This window comes from Hyla sarda, chromosome 4, assembly GCF_029499605.1.
Source record: "Hyla sarda isolate aHylSar1 chromosome 4, aHylSar1.hap1, whole genome shotgun sequence".
NCBI classification, from domain to species: domain Eukaryota; kingdom Metazoa; phylum Chordata; class Amphibia; order Anura; family Hylidae; genus Hyla; species Hyla sarda.
The window spans coordinates 260956404-260971076 of NC_079192.1; the positions used below are offsets into that span (position 1 = coordinate 260956404).

The following is a 14673-nucleotide window of genomic DNA, read 5'->3' on the forward strand; positions in this document are numbered from 1 at the left end:
AAGCTTACACTTCTTGGTTTCATGAGGAACTGTGGCAAAGGAGTAATGGAGATTTACTGTCCAATATACCCATAAAACAAAGGTTTACAGTGTCTGGAAAAAGAGAAAGCCATAGAGGCATTGATTTCATATCTCTCTTTAGAAGAGAAACAATTGAATTTGGTTCATGAACTAGCGGAGTCATGAGGCCAGCTTAAACACTAACTTTTAAGCATGTAAAAAATGTTACCATGTTTTTTCTTATAAATCATTCAGGACAAACAATAAACTATTTGTAAGGTAATAGTTAAAGGGGTACTCCCATGAAAAACTTTTTTTTTTTTTTTTAAATCAACTCGTGCCAGAAAGTTAAACAGATTTGTAAATCACTTCTATAAAAAAATATTAATCCTTCCAATACTTTTTAGGGGCTGTATACTAAAGAGAAATCCAAAAAAAGAAATGCATTTCCTCTGTTGTCATGACTCTGCTGACCTCTGCTGTCCATTTCGGGAACTGTCCAGAGCAGAAGAAAATCCCCATAGCAAACATATGCTGCTCTGGACAGTTCCTAAAATGGACAGCAGAGGTCGGCAGAAAGAACTGTGGTCATGACATCAGAGGAAATGCATTTTTTTTTTATTTCTCTTTAGTATAGAGCCCCTAAAAATTACTGTAAGGATTAAGTTTTTTAATAGAAGGGATTTACAAATCTGTTTAACTTTCTGGCACCAGTTGATTAAAAAAAAAAAAGTTTTCCATGGGTGTACCCCTTTAAGTCAGTGTTTCCTGTGTCAATGAGTATACCTTATCCAAGAGACATTGCTGCTTCGATGTATCTTTTATAGAACAATGAATATAAAAAGAATCAAATAAGCATAATAAAAACTACACTCCTGCAATCACTAAATCTTTCTAGCAACATGACACATGATTGGTTGCTATGGGCAACAAAAATAGTTTTTATTATAGATACTTTTGATACATCTGCCCATGTTGCATATATATATATATATATATATATATATATATATATATATATACTGTTTATTTGTATAGTTGCATATCCCTGGGATATTCACATAATCACTGCTCAAAGAACAAAAAAAATAATAAAAAAAAATACAAATTCCTGATACAATGAACCTATTAGGCTAGGTTTACACTGCAGAATCTCCGGGCAGAAAATTTCTGCCCGGAGATTGCAAGTGTGGCCAGCCCCGACTGAATCAGTCGGCGCTAGGACCGCACGGACACTGCAAGCTCCAACAGACTGCAATGTGTTCCACGAGGATTTCCGCTTGAATAATGAGCAATGCCATTCTTCAGGTGTAAATTTTTAAGCGGATTTTCCGTTCACAAGCTAATTTTATTTTTGCATTTTATTGCATCCTGATCTGTAGTTTTTACCAGTACCACTTTTGCTTATATTTAACTTTTTATACTTTTTTTTATTAATTTATTTTGGAAAAATTTTTGCAAAAAAGCAGCAATTTTGGCCTTTTTTATTTTTTACATTTACGCCATTCACCGTATGGGATAATTAACAATATATTTTGATAGTTCAGACTTTTACGCACAAGGTGATACCAAACAAGTTTATAATTTTTTTTTAGGCTTTTTTTGGGGGGGGGGGGGAGGGGTAAAATTTTTTTTTTTTACACTTTAGTAATCCCCATAGGAGACTATTTATAGCAATCATTTGATTGCTAATACTGTTCAGTGCTATGCATAGGGCATATTCCTGATCAGTTTTATTGGCGATCTTCTGCTCTGGTCTGCTCGATTTCAGACCAGAGCAGAAGACCCCAGGTGAGGGGACCCCTCGGGCGATCCGATCATCCATTTAAAGTACCACACTGCCAAGATCTGTATTGATCACAGCATCTGAGAGGTTAATGGCGGACAACCGTGCGATCGCGGATGTCCGCCATTACTGGCGGGTCCCTGGCTGATGGTTAGCAGCCGGGACCTGCCGCGCCATGATGTGAGCACCGATACGGTGCTCGCGGTCATAGCGTAGCGTAAATGTACGCCATGGTACGTTAAGTACCACTGCACCATACATACCACTGCATACATTTTCGTCCATTGTCGTTAAGGGGTTAACTTCACAAATTTACAAAACTTTTCACATTAAAGTGGATTTTTTTTTTGTACAGAAACAAAACTAACTCAGTTAAAGCTTGTCAGATTGTATTACACCAACCACTTTGTCCTGCCGTTTCCTGCCATTTGGGAATGGTTCTCTAAAATGTATGTTATTGTTTAGGCTAATACTTATATATATATATATATATATATATATATATATATATATATATTTATTTATTTAGGAATTATTTACTTACTTTAAATGTATTAATCACTTTACAAGAAAATGGTACCAACATTTCCCTAGTAACCAACTAAATAGTAAGAATGTAAAAATGTCCTTAAAAATGACAGGATAAAAAGCAAAAGACAACAAAACAAAAAATCTAAACTCTTGAATGAGGGGCAATGTTTTGGTTTAATTTCTCCAGAGGAACGGTGGTCTAGATGTGAATAAACTTTCTAATTCTTAGATAGTGTTTGGTCAGATTCTTTGATGAAAACCAGAACAGAGCCTCTAGCCCAGATGTGAATATAGACTTAAACTGCACCAGAATTCTAGTGCAATTTGGCACATGGTGTCACAGTATAAGCTATGCCCCCCTTTTACCAAAACCATTCCATAGCACTCTTATGGAGTATAGAATGCAACTGTCTAAAAAGTACATAAACTCATAATTCATGTGGTGCAAGTTATGCCAGAATTGTGATGCATTTGCATGGCAAATATGCTCCATTTTATAAGCCAAAACTGCTATACTACCAAACTATCTTGTAAAAGGACCATGAAAGAAGATCTACATCCTATCTTGCCAAAAATGCTTTAGGTTTTAATGAAAGGTCCATTAATATTTCTTTTACTTAGATTCATTTGCACCAAGTCCAATCCCTGATCCACAGGATATCAGAAGAATGATACTTCTTCTCAATGACAGTACTGAGGCAATACGTAAAGATTAAATGATTGGTGGGGTATCTGATTAACTGAGCTGCTGTGCATCCCTACAGACTCCTCAAGTATCCACAAAAGGAGGAGGTGTTGCATAACAATGAGTAGAGCATTGCAGATGGGGTTGAGAGTGTACTTATCAATGACAATTTAAATGTCATTATGAGCTTTACCAAGGATTAATGGCAGGCATTATAGAGTAGAATATGATAGCAAATAATTATATTGCAGGTGGATGGATTGAGCAAACCAATTTTAAGTTAATGGACAGATGAGAGCTTGAAGTAGAGACTAAAAGTATCAAATTAATTTGTATCTTTGTAATGTAACATAGGGATACACTAAAGGATGTTGTGAAGAACCATGGGTAAAAGAGTGCTATGAGGAAGAAAAGATGGAGCTAAACATTATCGACTTAAGCAGGATTATGAAACCTCTTTGTGGAATAAAACACATGGTTAAAATATAGAAAAGATCAATAGCTAATGATAGAGATTTCTACAATCCAATTTGCTATTATTTTTGTAGACAGCATTTTTGTCTTTAGCATGTTTTGGCTGTTTATGCCATACACTTCCATGCAGCATGGTGGCTCAGTGGTTAGCACTGTTGCTTTTGCAATGCTGGGGTCCTAGGTTCAAAAATCTATGCAACAAGTTTGTGTGGGTTTCCTCCAGTTTCCTTCCACACTCCAAAAACATACTAATAGGTGAATTTATATTGTAAACCCCCATGGAAACAGGGCACCAAATTGAGAGTACAGCACTGCAAAACCTGTGTGCACTATATAAATAAAACACAATTTTTACAATGGTACCATTATTAATACTTTCTTTAGTCCTCTAAATGACCTGTAGACTGTACAATGTACTGACACAGGCTAGTGCATTCATGCCAGTCCAGAGATGAGGTTGCAATGTAACTGTGCCAAGATCTTAATTTTTTTTTTTTTTTACAAATGTAAATCAAAGTAGTATAAAAAAGAAAGATCCAGGTGTTAGATAGGATGTGGGAGATGTGAATCTATAAACCTCCTCACCATTGCTTCTAAGAGATCTCATATGTGTTACATTAAATAGATAGAGACAAAAATAAACTAAATGGGGCATAGAACTAGGAGCAAACTATAGGCCCCATCCTGTTCCCTGGTTTGTTCCTGTTAATCTGGGTTCACCTCTTGTGTTATATGGAGCCATTGGATGGTTCTATTGCATGTCTGTTTTTTTTCTCCATGATTGGATCTAGAGTGACAGCGGTAATAGAGGCCAGACATCCTCCACAATATGGCTTTGGTAATCCCTCTATGCTCTCCACTGCATTGTCTTACTGAACTCAACCCTTCCTTCAGCTATTTGTGTATCTGGGTATTAGCTGTCCTGTGATTACAGCAGCCTCAGTACTGGTTAAAACAGTTTCATTGTGAGAGAATTATGATGACTACAAAAAATGTACTAAAAGAAAGGAAAGAAAAATAAGCAGCAAGAATGATGTAGGCTATAAAATACACTGACCAATAACAAGGTGACAGCTGCTATCTGTAACAAGGCAGATATTGAACCCCCCCCCCCCCCCACATATCTTATAATTGTTTTTATTCTGTTTAAGAAAATACCATATTTTGAATAATTGTGCTGGTGTCCTGGGCTCAGTAAGGTGCATGTTCAAAATAACTATACTTTACATGGGCTTAGTTGGCTTCATTTGGCTCTTTATGCTAATATTCATTTTGTTTACTGAGTCATCTGGCAGAACAGCGATATAGATAGACAAATGAAGCCAGACCTCATCAATCATCCATTGAAGCACATTTTTGATATTGGCTATTCCAGAGAATGGTGGGCCAGTAGATGTCTAACAATGTGTATGTTACAACTATCTGAATAGATTTTAGATTTATTTTAAGGATCATGTGAGTTGTTTAACAATTCTTACATAGCTTTGAAATAAGACACCTTTTTCTGGCACTAGAACACAGCTTAACCTGATATATTGGATTCAAAAATGCTTTCGTCATCAGGTTTCATTTTAATTATTATTTATATGTGTATTTAAATGGATGTTTTTATTATTTGTATTAACTGTTCAATTGGTATTTTAACAACAAACATGTAATATCCCATAACAGGAATACCAGATTAAGATTAAAATATGATTAAATCCACGTGAAATAAACATTACAGTTGTACAGGTGTATGCATATCCTTTAATTACAAGAGATATAAATTAAAAAAATTGAGGAAAAGACTTAGAAGACAGGCTATCTGAGCCATACCTAAATTTTCCTCTAAATTTAAAGGGGTTATCGAGGAAAAAAAAATTATATCAACTGGCTCCAGAGAGTTAAACAGATTTGTAAATTACTTCTATTAAAAAATCTTAATTCTTTTAGTACTTATGATCTGCCGAAGTTGAGTTGTTCTTTTTGCTCTCTGATGACACATGTCTCGGGAACCGCCCAGAGTAGAAGCAAATCCACATAGTAAACCTCTTCTACACTGTGCAGGTCCCGAGACAAGCAGAGACAAGCACTGTTGCCAGACAGAAAGGAACAACTCAACTTCCGCAGCTGATAATTATTGGAAGGATTAAGATTTTTTAATAGAAGTCATTTACAAATCTGTTTAACTTTCTGGAGCCAGTGGATATATATATATATATATATAAAAGTTTTTTCCTGGAATACCCCTTTAATTCTGTTGGTCAATGTGGAATGGTTTGTTGATGTCACGCAAGGACCATCACAAGGGGTCCATGACCCACTATCACATAATTTACTATCTATACCCTGGGTTGTGACTAAAACAGTCATAATATAAAATGTTTGTCTATTTTTTTTATTGTTAATGCTATTTTTATATTGTTATTTTGCATATTTAACTCCTTGGGGACGGAGCCCATTATAACCCTAAGGACGGGAGCATGTTTTGCAATTGTGACCACTGTCACTTTAAGCATTAATAACTTTGGGATGCTTTTACTTTTCATTATGATTCCGAGTTTGTTTTTTCGTGACATATTCTACTTTATGTTAGTGGTAAATTTTTGTCGATACTTGCATCATTTCTTGGTGAAAAATTCCAAAATTTGATGAAAAAATTTAAAATTTTGCATTTTTCTACCTTTGAAGCTCTCTGCTTGTAAGGAAAATAAACATTCTAAATAAATAATATTTTGATTCACATATACAATATGTCTACTTTATGTTTGGATCATAAAGTTGACATGTTTTTAATTTTGGAAAATATCAGAGGGCTTAAAAGTTCAGAAGCAATTTTCAAATTTTTCACAAAATTATCAAAATCGGAATTTTTCAGGGGCCAGTTCAATTTTGAAGTGGATTTGAAGGGCCTTCATATTAGAAATACCCCATAAATTACCCCATTATAAAAACTGCACCCCTTAAAGTATTCAAAATGACATTCAGTAAGTTTGTTAACCCTTTAGGTGTTTCACAGGAATAGCAGCAAAGTGAAGGAGAAAATTCAAAATCTAAATTTTTTACACTCGCATGTTCTTGTAGACCCAGTTTTTGAAATTTTACAAGGGGTAATGAGAGAAAAAGCCCTCCAAAATTTGTAACCCAATTTCTCTCGAGTATGGAAATACCTCATATGTGTATGTCAAGTGTTCGGCGGGCGCAGTAGAGGGCTCAGAAAGGAAGGAGCGACAATGGGATTTTGGAGAGTGAATTTTGCTGAAATGGTTTTTGGGGGCATGTCACATTTAGGAAGCCCCTATGGTGCCAGAACAGCAAAAAAAAAAAAATAAATAAACACATGGCATACTATTTTGGAAACTACACCCCTCAAAGCCAGTAACAAGGGGTCCGGTGAGCCTTAACACCCCACAGGTGTTTGACGACTTTTCGTTAAATTCGGATGTGTAAATGAAAAAAAAAAATGTTCACTAAAGTGCAGGTTTTTTTCCCCCTAAAATTTACCATTTATACAAAGGGTAATGGGAGAAAAATCCCCCCAAAATTTGTAATGCAATTTCTCCTGAGTACGGAGATACCCCATATGTGGCCCTAAACTGTTGCCTTGAAATATGACAGGGCTCTGAAGTGAGAAAGCTCCATGCGCATTTGAGCCCTGAATAAGGAATTTGCAATAGGGGTGGACCCGGTTACAAGGATGGGGCTTGTCTCCTCCAAAACCCTACAGCAGTGTTTCCCAAACAGGGTGCCTCCAGCTGTTGCAAGACTCCCAGCCTGCCAGGACAGTCTATGGCTGGGAGTTGTGGTTTTGGAACAGCTGGAGGCGCCGTTTAGGAAACACCACACAGTCAGGGGTTCACAGTAAGTTTCCTCGAAGGAAACCCACTGTAAACCCGCCCGTGTGAATGTACCCTGTACATTCACATGGGGGGGGGGGGTTGGGGCGCCCCAAACCTTCAGCTGTGGTAAAATGACAACTCCCAGAAGGCACTAACGGACGGTACATGCTGGGAGTTGTAGTTTTACAACAGCTGTAGGCACACTGGTGGGGAACCACTGAGTTAGGAAACAGACTCTAGCTCAGTGTTTCCCAACCAGTGTGCCTACAGCTGTTGCAAAACTACAACTCCCAGCATGCCTGGACAGTCTGGGCATGCTAGGAGTTGTAGTTATGCAACAACTGGGGAAGAACAGTGGCCTCCAAACTGTAGCCCTCTAGATGTTGCAAAACTACAACTCCAAGCATGCCCAGACTGTCCAGGCATGCTGGGAGTTGTAGTTTTGCAACATCTGAAGGGCCAGATATTGTAGAACTACACACCCAGCATCCCTGACTGTCTGGGAATACTGGGAGTTGTAGTTTTGCAACATGTGGAGGGCTACAGTTTGGAGACCACCATATAGTGGTCTCCAAACTGTGCCACTTCAGATGTTGCAAAACTACAACTCCCAGCATGCCCAGACAGTCAGTGCATGCTGAAAGTTGTAGTTTTGCAACATCTGGAGGACCACAGTTTAGAGACCACTACACCATGGTCTCCAAACTGTGACTCTCCAGATGTTGCAAAACTACAACTCCCAGCATGCCCACACAGCCTTTGGCTGTGTGGGCATGCTGGGAGTTGTAGTTTTGCAGCTTTTAGAAGGCCACAGTGAAGATCACTTATCGTGATCTTCACTGCAGCCTTCTCAGCCGCACTTTCCGTCCCCCACTCCTCCTGCTCGCGCCGCTGGTTCCTGATGCCGCCTCCGCTGCCTCCGAAGGTCCGGGTAAGCCGAGCCATGCCCCCCCCCTCCTCTCCGCCCGTGTTCCCCCGCTCTGTAACGACTTCCGATCGGTGGCCAGAGCGGGGGAAATGAACTCTAACCCCCCCCTGCCCCCCTCCTGCCATTGGTGGTCAGCCTGACCGACCAATGGCAGGGGATAGGAGGGGGTGGCAACACTGCCACCTCGCTCCTATCCTTTAGGCTGGTCAGAGCTGGCTCTGACAGCTCCAATCAGTCTTATTTTCCGGGAGATTGGGTCACCAGTGACCCGATTTGCCCGGATCGCGGCAAATCGCAGGTCTGAATTGACCTGCGATTTGCTGCGATCGCCGATATGGAGGGGGCATTGCTGATAGATATCAGCAGTCATCCCGGTCCGATCACCACCCGGCAAGTAGCAGTGATCGGAAATGCAGAGGGCGTATGGATATGCCCTCCGTCCTTAAGTGACGGGACGCGAGGGCGTATGCATACGCCCTTCGTCCCCAAGGAGTTAAAAAAAATTCCAGCAGAAGAAAAATTTGCAAATATAAGTCTTAAAAAAAAAAAAAAGAAAAAAGAAAGCCAATGAATGTTATCCATGCAGTATAAGATAGACAGTTTCTACTCAAGACTTACAAGTAATGATTTGTAAAGCCTTTGATGTACTTTCTGGTCCTTGATCTCAAATATTAGATTTTTTTTTTTCCTACCATGCAAATGATTAAAGCAAGAGATGCTCTTAAAGTAGAATTACAAAACCTTGAAATTACCTAGAGCAAACTTCTGAGTTAATCCAATCGCTCATGCTAATCCTGGCAATAATAATATTCCCTAGGTTTTTAGCTTTATGAAAAAGATTTCTATAAAAATATGCTTTATGCTAAATATTAATGTGATAAAGTAACACATTTCCGTATTAGTTATGCTTTCACGCAAACAAATGTAATTTAATATTATCATTATACATAATGACTACTGTCCATTAACAGAACAGAAGAGCTAGTGGAATCTTTAGTGTTCTGTAAAAAAGCTGTACTTAAAATATCGACTTTTGTCAAAGATCAAAACACGTCCAGCTTTTACTGAGCTCCTTTTTAGAATAATATATTTGATGTTTGGAATGGATAGTGCTTCTTTATCTGTCCTGCTTATCTAAGCAAGGGGGTTTCCTGTAATGTTAAAAATTTATGAACATATAAAACATACATTAAAACAAGATTTTGGTGTTTGTAGTGCTGGTTTTTAACTTTTACGGTACGTTATTTTACTTTTTGTCACATAAGTAGTAGTAAATTTGCAAAAAGTTGAGAAGTGACACACCACACATGGATGCAGATGCATGGATGTATGGATGCAGATACAAATGTGTCCATCCTTACCTTTACTATAGGATAGTTAAGGATTCCATTTTGTCATGAAGCCCATTGAACACAATGGCACACATGTGCAGAGCACTCAAAATGCTTCATTTACATAACAATCACTGGGTGACCACACATATACAAACATAGTGGTCCATACTTATTAAATCGCAACTGTCACCAACTTGGAACCCCCCAGACTACTACAATAACAGCACTGGTGACAACAAATGGAATGCAGACATACATTTGGCTGCGCTTCTTTGCAATTTGTCTCCCCGAAAATCTATTTATATTGGTAGTCAGCAACATTTGGATAGGCGTGGCCAGTGTCTGCAAAGTCCCACCGCTGCCACTCCTATCCCATCTACTATAGCACTGGGACTGCTGTGTGCCCATTCTCCTCTTCTTTCTTCTGCCGGGGAGACAAGCGCTAAGCACTTCAGCAAGAACTAGAGGCAGAGAGCTCAAGCGCTCCCTGCCTCTAGCACTGTGCGTGGGCATGGCGGAAAAAGACAGTGGGAGTGAGCACTTGGGGTGGGATTGAGCACTTGCAGTGTGCAAATTCACGCCATGTATCTCCGTGTATTCATGCCTAACGGCAGGGGCATATGCGCTGAGGACCTTTGTAAGTATCACATAGAGTTCCCAGCACAATAGTAGATGGGATAGGCATGGCTGTTGCCAAAGGTATGGCTGCATTCCATTTGTGGTCACCAGTGCTGTTATTGTAGTAGTCTGGGGGGGTTCCAAGTTGGTGCCAGTTGCGCTTTAAAACTATAAGTCTTAGATAGGTGGAAAATAGACACATTCCCAGATTGTCTTGTGTAAGTTTCTCAACATGATTTACCAACCTACAAATAACAAAACCACACACATGTATATGTGTCTATAAATGTGGACATACCATGAAAAAGACCTACTTAATATTGTATAGGTCTTCCTTGAGCCCTAAAACAGCTTTGAAGCATACAATCCACAAGAGGTATGAAGGTATCCTCTAGTATCTGGCAGATCTTTTAAAGGGGTACTCCGGGGCTTAGACATCTTATCCCCTATCTGAAGGATAGGGGATAAGAAGCCTGATCACGGGAGTCCCGCCGCTGGGAACCCCCATGATCTTGAACGCGGCACCCCGTTTGTAATCAGTCCCCGGAGCGTGTTCGCTCCGGGTCTGATTACCGGCGACCACAGGGTCGACGGCGTGTAACGTCACGCCTCCGCCCCGTGTGACCTCACGCTCCGCCCCTCAATGCAAGCCTATGGGAGGGGGCGTGGTAGGTTGCGAAAAGAGCACAGGTAGATCTGGTCCTGGTGTAGATGATGGGGGGACCCAGTATTCATGGTGTACCAGTATTATGGATAATATAATAGATTCTCACAATATTCTGGTGATATAATAGAACCTGATAGTTATGAATATGATGGATATGTGTCTTTTTTTAACCATCCTATGGAACTATATATATATATATATATATATATATATATATATATATATATCATATTATATTCAGATTTATACATTTAAGTGACTCTTATCTAGGTCACACTTCTCCTTATTTTCAGCTCCTAAGAAGGTGTATACCGTAGTTATAGACATAGCATACATTCTAAATAGTTCCAATATGCACTATAAAGAATTCTATGTATTCCTAGTTTATAATATATACTATAACATAATAGGTCAGACAATATAGATCCTAGGGGATCTCCTTCTTATCTGGGGTACAATCCATCACATTATTGTATTTAGGCACTGGTAAATTATTAATTATAATTGCTGCATCTAGTTTACATTCTTATAGGGTATTATTCATATAACCCAGACAAAAGGTGTCTATTTTCCATGTTTATACCATATTTATTGTATCCATATGATTAATCATGTACTCGAAATAGCCTGTATCAAGCCACTAAAATACTACTTCCCTTTAGAACTAGTTAACTATGTCTAAATCTCTGAGTGGAGAGTTATTAATGAGTTTCATTCATTGCTATGTTTCTTGACTAGGATTTTGTAGACCCTAAATTTGTACACTTTTATTTGATGTAGTAAATAGAAATGATACATATTTAGATACCGTACTTACCAATTAGTGGCGGGCTTATTCTAAAGGAGTGCATATAGCTCCTCAGGTGGTGGATTATTGCTATACATTATATGGCAAAGGACAAGGGTAATGTGACCGATCAGCAACTATAAATTCACACACTCAACCAGCTGTGTCACATTTTGTGTTCTGAGACCTTTTTTTTTTTTTTTTTTTATCATTGAGCATAAACTTGTTCACCATCCATTTATGCTACAATAGTTATTCGATCTGATCAGACCACAAAGGCTAGCTTTCTGCCCAAAGTCTATAATAAGTGTTTTGGTGCCTAATACCATGTCAAAACCTTAAACCTGCCATTTCTGGAGATTTTGTAACCTAGTCATCACAATGTGTCCCTTGTCAAAGTTACTCACATCTTTACTCTTGCCTATTTTTTCCTGTTTCCAACACATTAAAGAGGTTGTCACGATTCGGCTGGCAAGAGGTGGATCCTCTGTGCCAGAGAGGGATTGGCGTGGACCGTGCTAGTGGACCGGTTCTAAGTTACTACTGGTTTTCACCAGAGCCCGCCGCAAAGCGGGATGGTCTTGCAGCGGCGGTAGTAACCAGGTCGTATCCACTAGCAACGGCTCAACCTCTCTGACTGCTGAAGATAGGCGCGGTACAAGGGAGTAGACAAGAGCAAGGTCGGACGTAGCAGAAGGTCGGGGCAGGCAGCAAGGATCGTAGTCAGGGGCAACGGCAGGAGGTCTGGAACACAGGCTAGGAACACACAAGGAAACGCTTTCACTGGCACGATGGCAACAAGATCCGGCGAGGGAGTGCAGGGGAAGTGAGGTATACATAGGGAGTGCACAGGTGAACACACTAATTAGAACCACTGCGCCAATCAGTGGCGCAGTGGCCCTTTAAATCGCAGAGACCCGGCGCGCGCGCGCCCTAGGGAGCGGGGCCGCGCGCGCCGGGACAGGACCGACGGAGAGCGAGTCAGGTACGGGAGCCGGGGTGCGCATCGCGAGCGGGCGCCACCCGCATCGCGAATCGCATCCCGGCTGGAGGCGGTATCGCAGCGCACCCGGTCAGTGGATCCGACCGGGGCGCTGCCGTAGCGAGGATGTTGCGAGCGCTCCGGGGAGGAGCGGGGACCCGGAGCGCTCGGCGTAACAGTACCCCCCCCCTTGGGTCTCCCCCTCTTCTTGGAACCTGAGAACCTGAGGACCAGACTTTTATCTAGGATATTGTCCTCAGGTTCCCAGGATCTCTCTTCACGACCACAGCCCTCCCAGTCAACCAAAAAAAAAGTTTTTCCTCTGACCTTTTTGGAGGCCAGTATCTCCTTTACAGAAAAGATGTCAGAAGAACCGGAAACAGGAGTGGGAGAAACAAGTTTGGGAGAGAAACGGTTGATGATGAGTGGTTTAAGAAGAGAGACATGAAAGGCATTAGGAATACGAAGAGAAGGAGGAAGAAGAAGTTTGTAAGAGACAGGATTAATTTGGCACAAGATTTTGAAAGGACCAAGATAGCGTGGTCCCAATTTGTAGCTGGGGACACGGAAGCGGACATATTTAGCGGAGAGCCATACCTTGTCTCCGGGAGAGAAGATGGGGGGAGCTCTTCTTTTCTTATCGGCAAACTTTTTCATGCGTGAAGATGCCTGTAAGAGAGAATTTTGGGTCTCTTTCCATATGGTGGAAAGATCACGAGTTATTTCATCCACAGCGGGCAAGCCAGAGGGCAAGGGAGTAGGGAGGGGGGGAAGAGGGTGACGGCCGTACACCACGAAAAATGGGGATTTGGAAGAAGATTCAGAGACTCTGAAGTTGTACGAGAATTCGGCCCATGGTAGAAGATCCGCCCAGTCATCCTGGCGGGAGGAAACAAAATGCCGTAAATAGTCACCCAGGACTTGGTTAATTCTTTCTACTTGCCCATTGGATTGAGGATGATAAGCAGAAGAAAAGTTTAATTTAATCTTGAGTTGTTTACAGAGAGCCCTCCAGAATTTTGACACGAATTGGACGCCTCTATCCGAGACGATCTGCGTAGGTAAACCGTGAAGACGAAAAATGTGTACAAAAAATTGTTTTGCCAACTGAGGTGCTGAAGGAAGACCAGGAAGAGGAATAAAATGTGCCATCTTGGAAAATCGATCAACGACCACCCAAACAACAGTGTTGCCACGGGATGGGGGTAAGTCTGTAATAAAGTCCATACCAATCAGAGACCAAGGCTGTTCGGGGACAGGCAGAGGATGAAGGAGACCAGCAGGCTTCTGGCGAGGAGTCTTATCTCGGGCACAGACAGTGCAGGCCCGCACAAAATCAACAACATCCGTCTCCATAGTCGGCCACCAATAAAAACGAGAGATGAGTTGCAAGGATTTTTTGATGCCCGCATGGCCTGCGAGGTGGGAGGAGTGACCCCATTTGAGGATTCCGAGGCGTTGGCGTGGAGAGACGAAGGTCTTCCCTGGAGGAGTTTGCCTGATGGAGGCTGGAGAAGTGGAGATCAGGCAGTCAGGAGGAATGATGTGTTGCGGAGAGAGCTCTACTTCCGAGGCATCCGAGGAACGAGAGAGAGCATCGGCCCTAATGTTCTTGTCGGCAGGGCGAAAATGAATTTCAAAATTAAACCGGGCAAAGAACAGAGACCACCTGGCCTGGCGAGGATTCAGCCGTTGGGCAGACTGGAGATAGGAGAGATTCTTGTGATCGGTGTAAATAATAACTGGAAATTTTGATCCCTCCAACAGATGCCTCCATTCCTCAAGTGCTAATTTAATGGCCAGTAACTCTCGATCCCCGATGGAGTAGTTCCTCTCCGCCGGAGAGAAGGTCCTAGAAAAAAAACCACAAGTAACAGCATGCCCGGAAGAATTTTTTTGTAGAAGGACCGCTCCAGCTCCCACTGAGGAGGCATCAACCTCCAATAGGAAGGGTTTAGATGGGTCAGGTCTGGAGAGCACGGGGGCAGAAGAAAAGGCAGACTTGAGCCGTTTAAAAGCGTCTTCCGCTTGAGGAGGCCATGACTTAGGATTGGCATTCT

The 14673-nt window shown here is 41.1% G+C and overlaps 1 protein-coding gene across 5 annotated transcripts in view; it reads right to left on the reverse strand.

Annotated features, from left to right (window-relative positions):
* SYT1 (synaptotagmin 1) overlaps positions 1–14673 on the reverse strand; it is a 608991-nt gene that overhangs the window by 455443 nt on the left and 138875 nt on the right. The window lies entirely within an intron of this gene.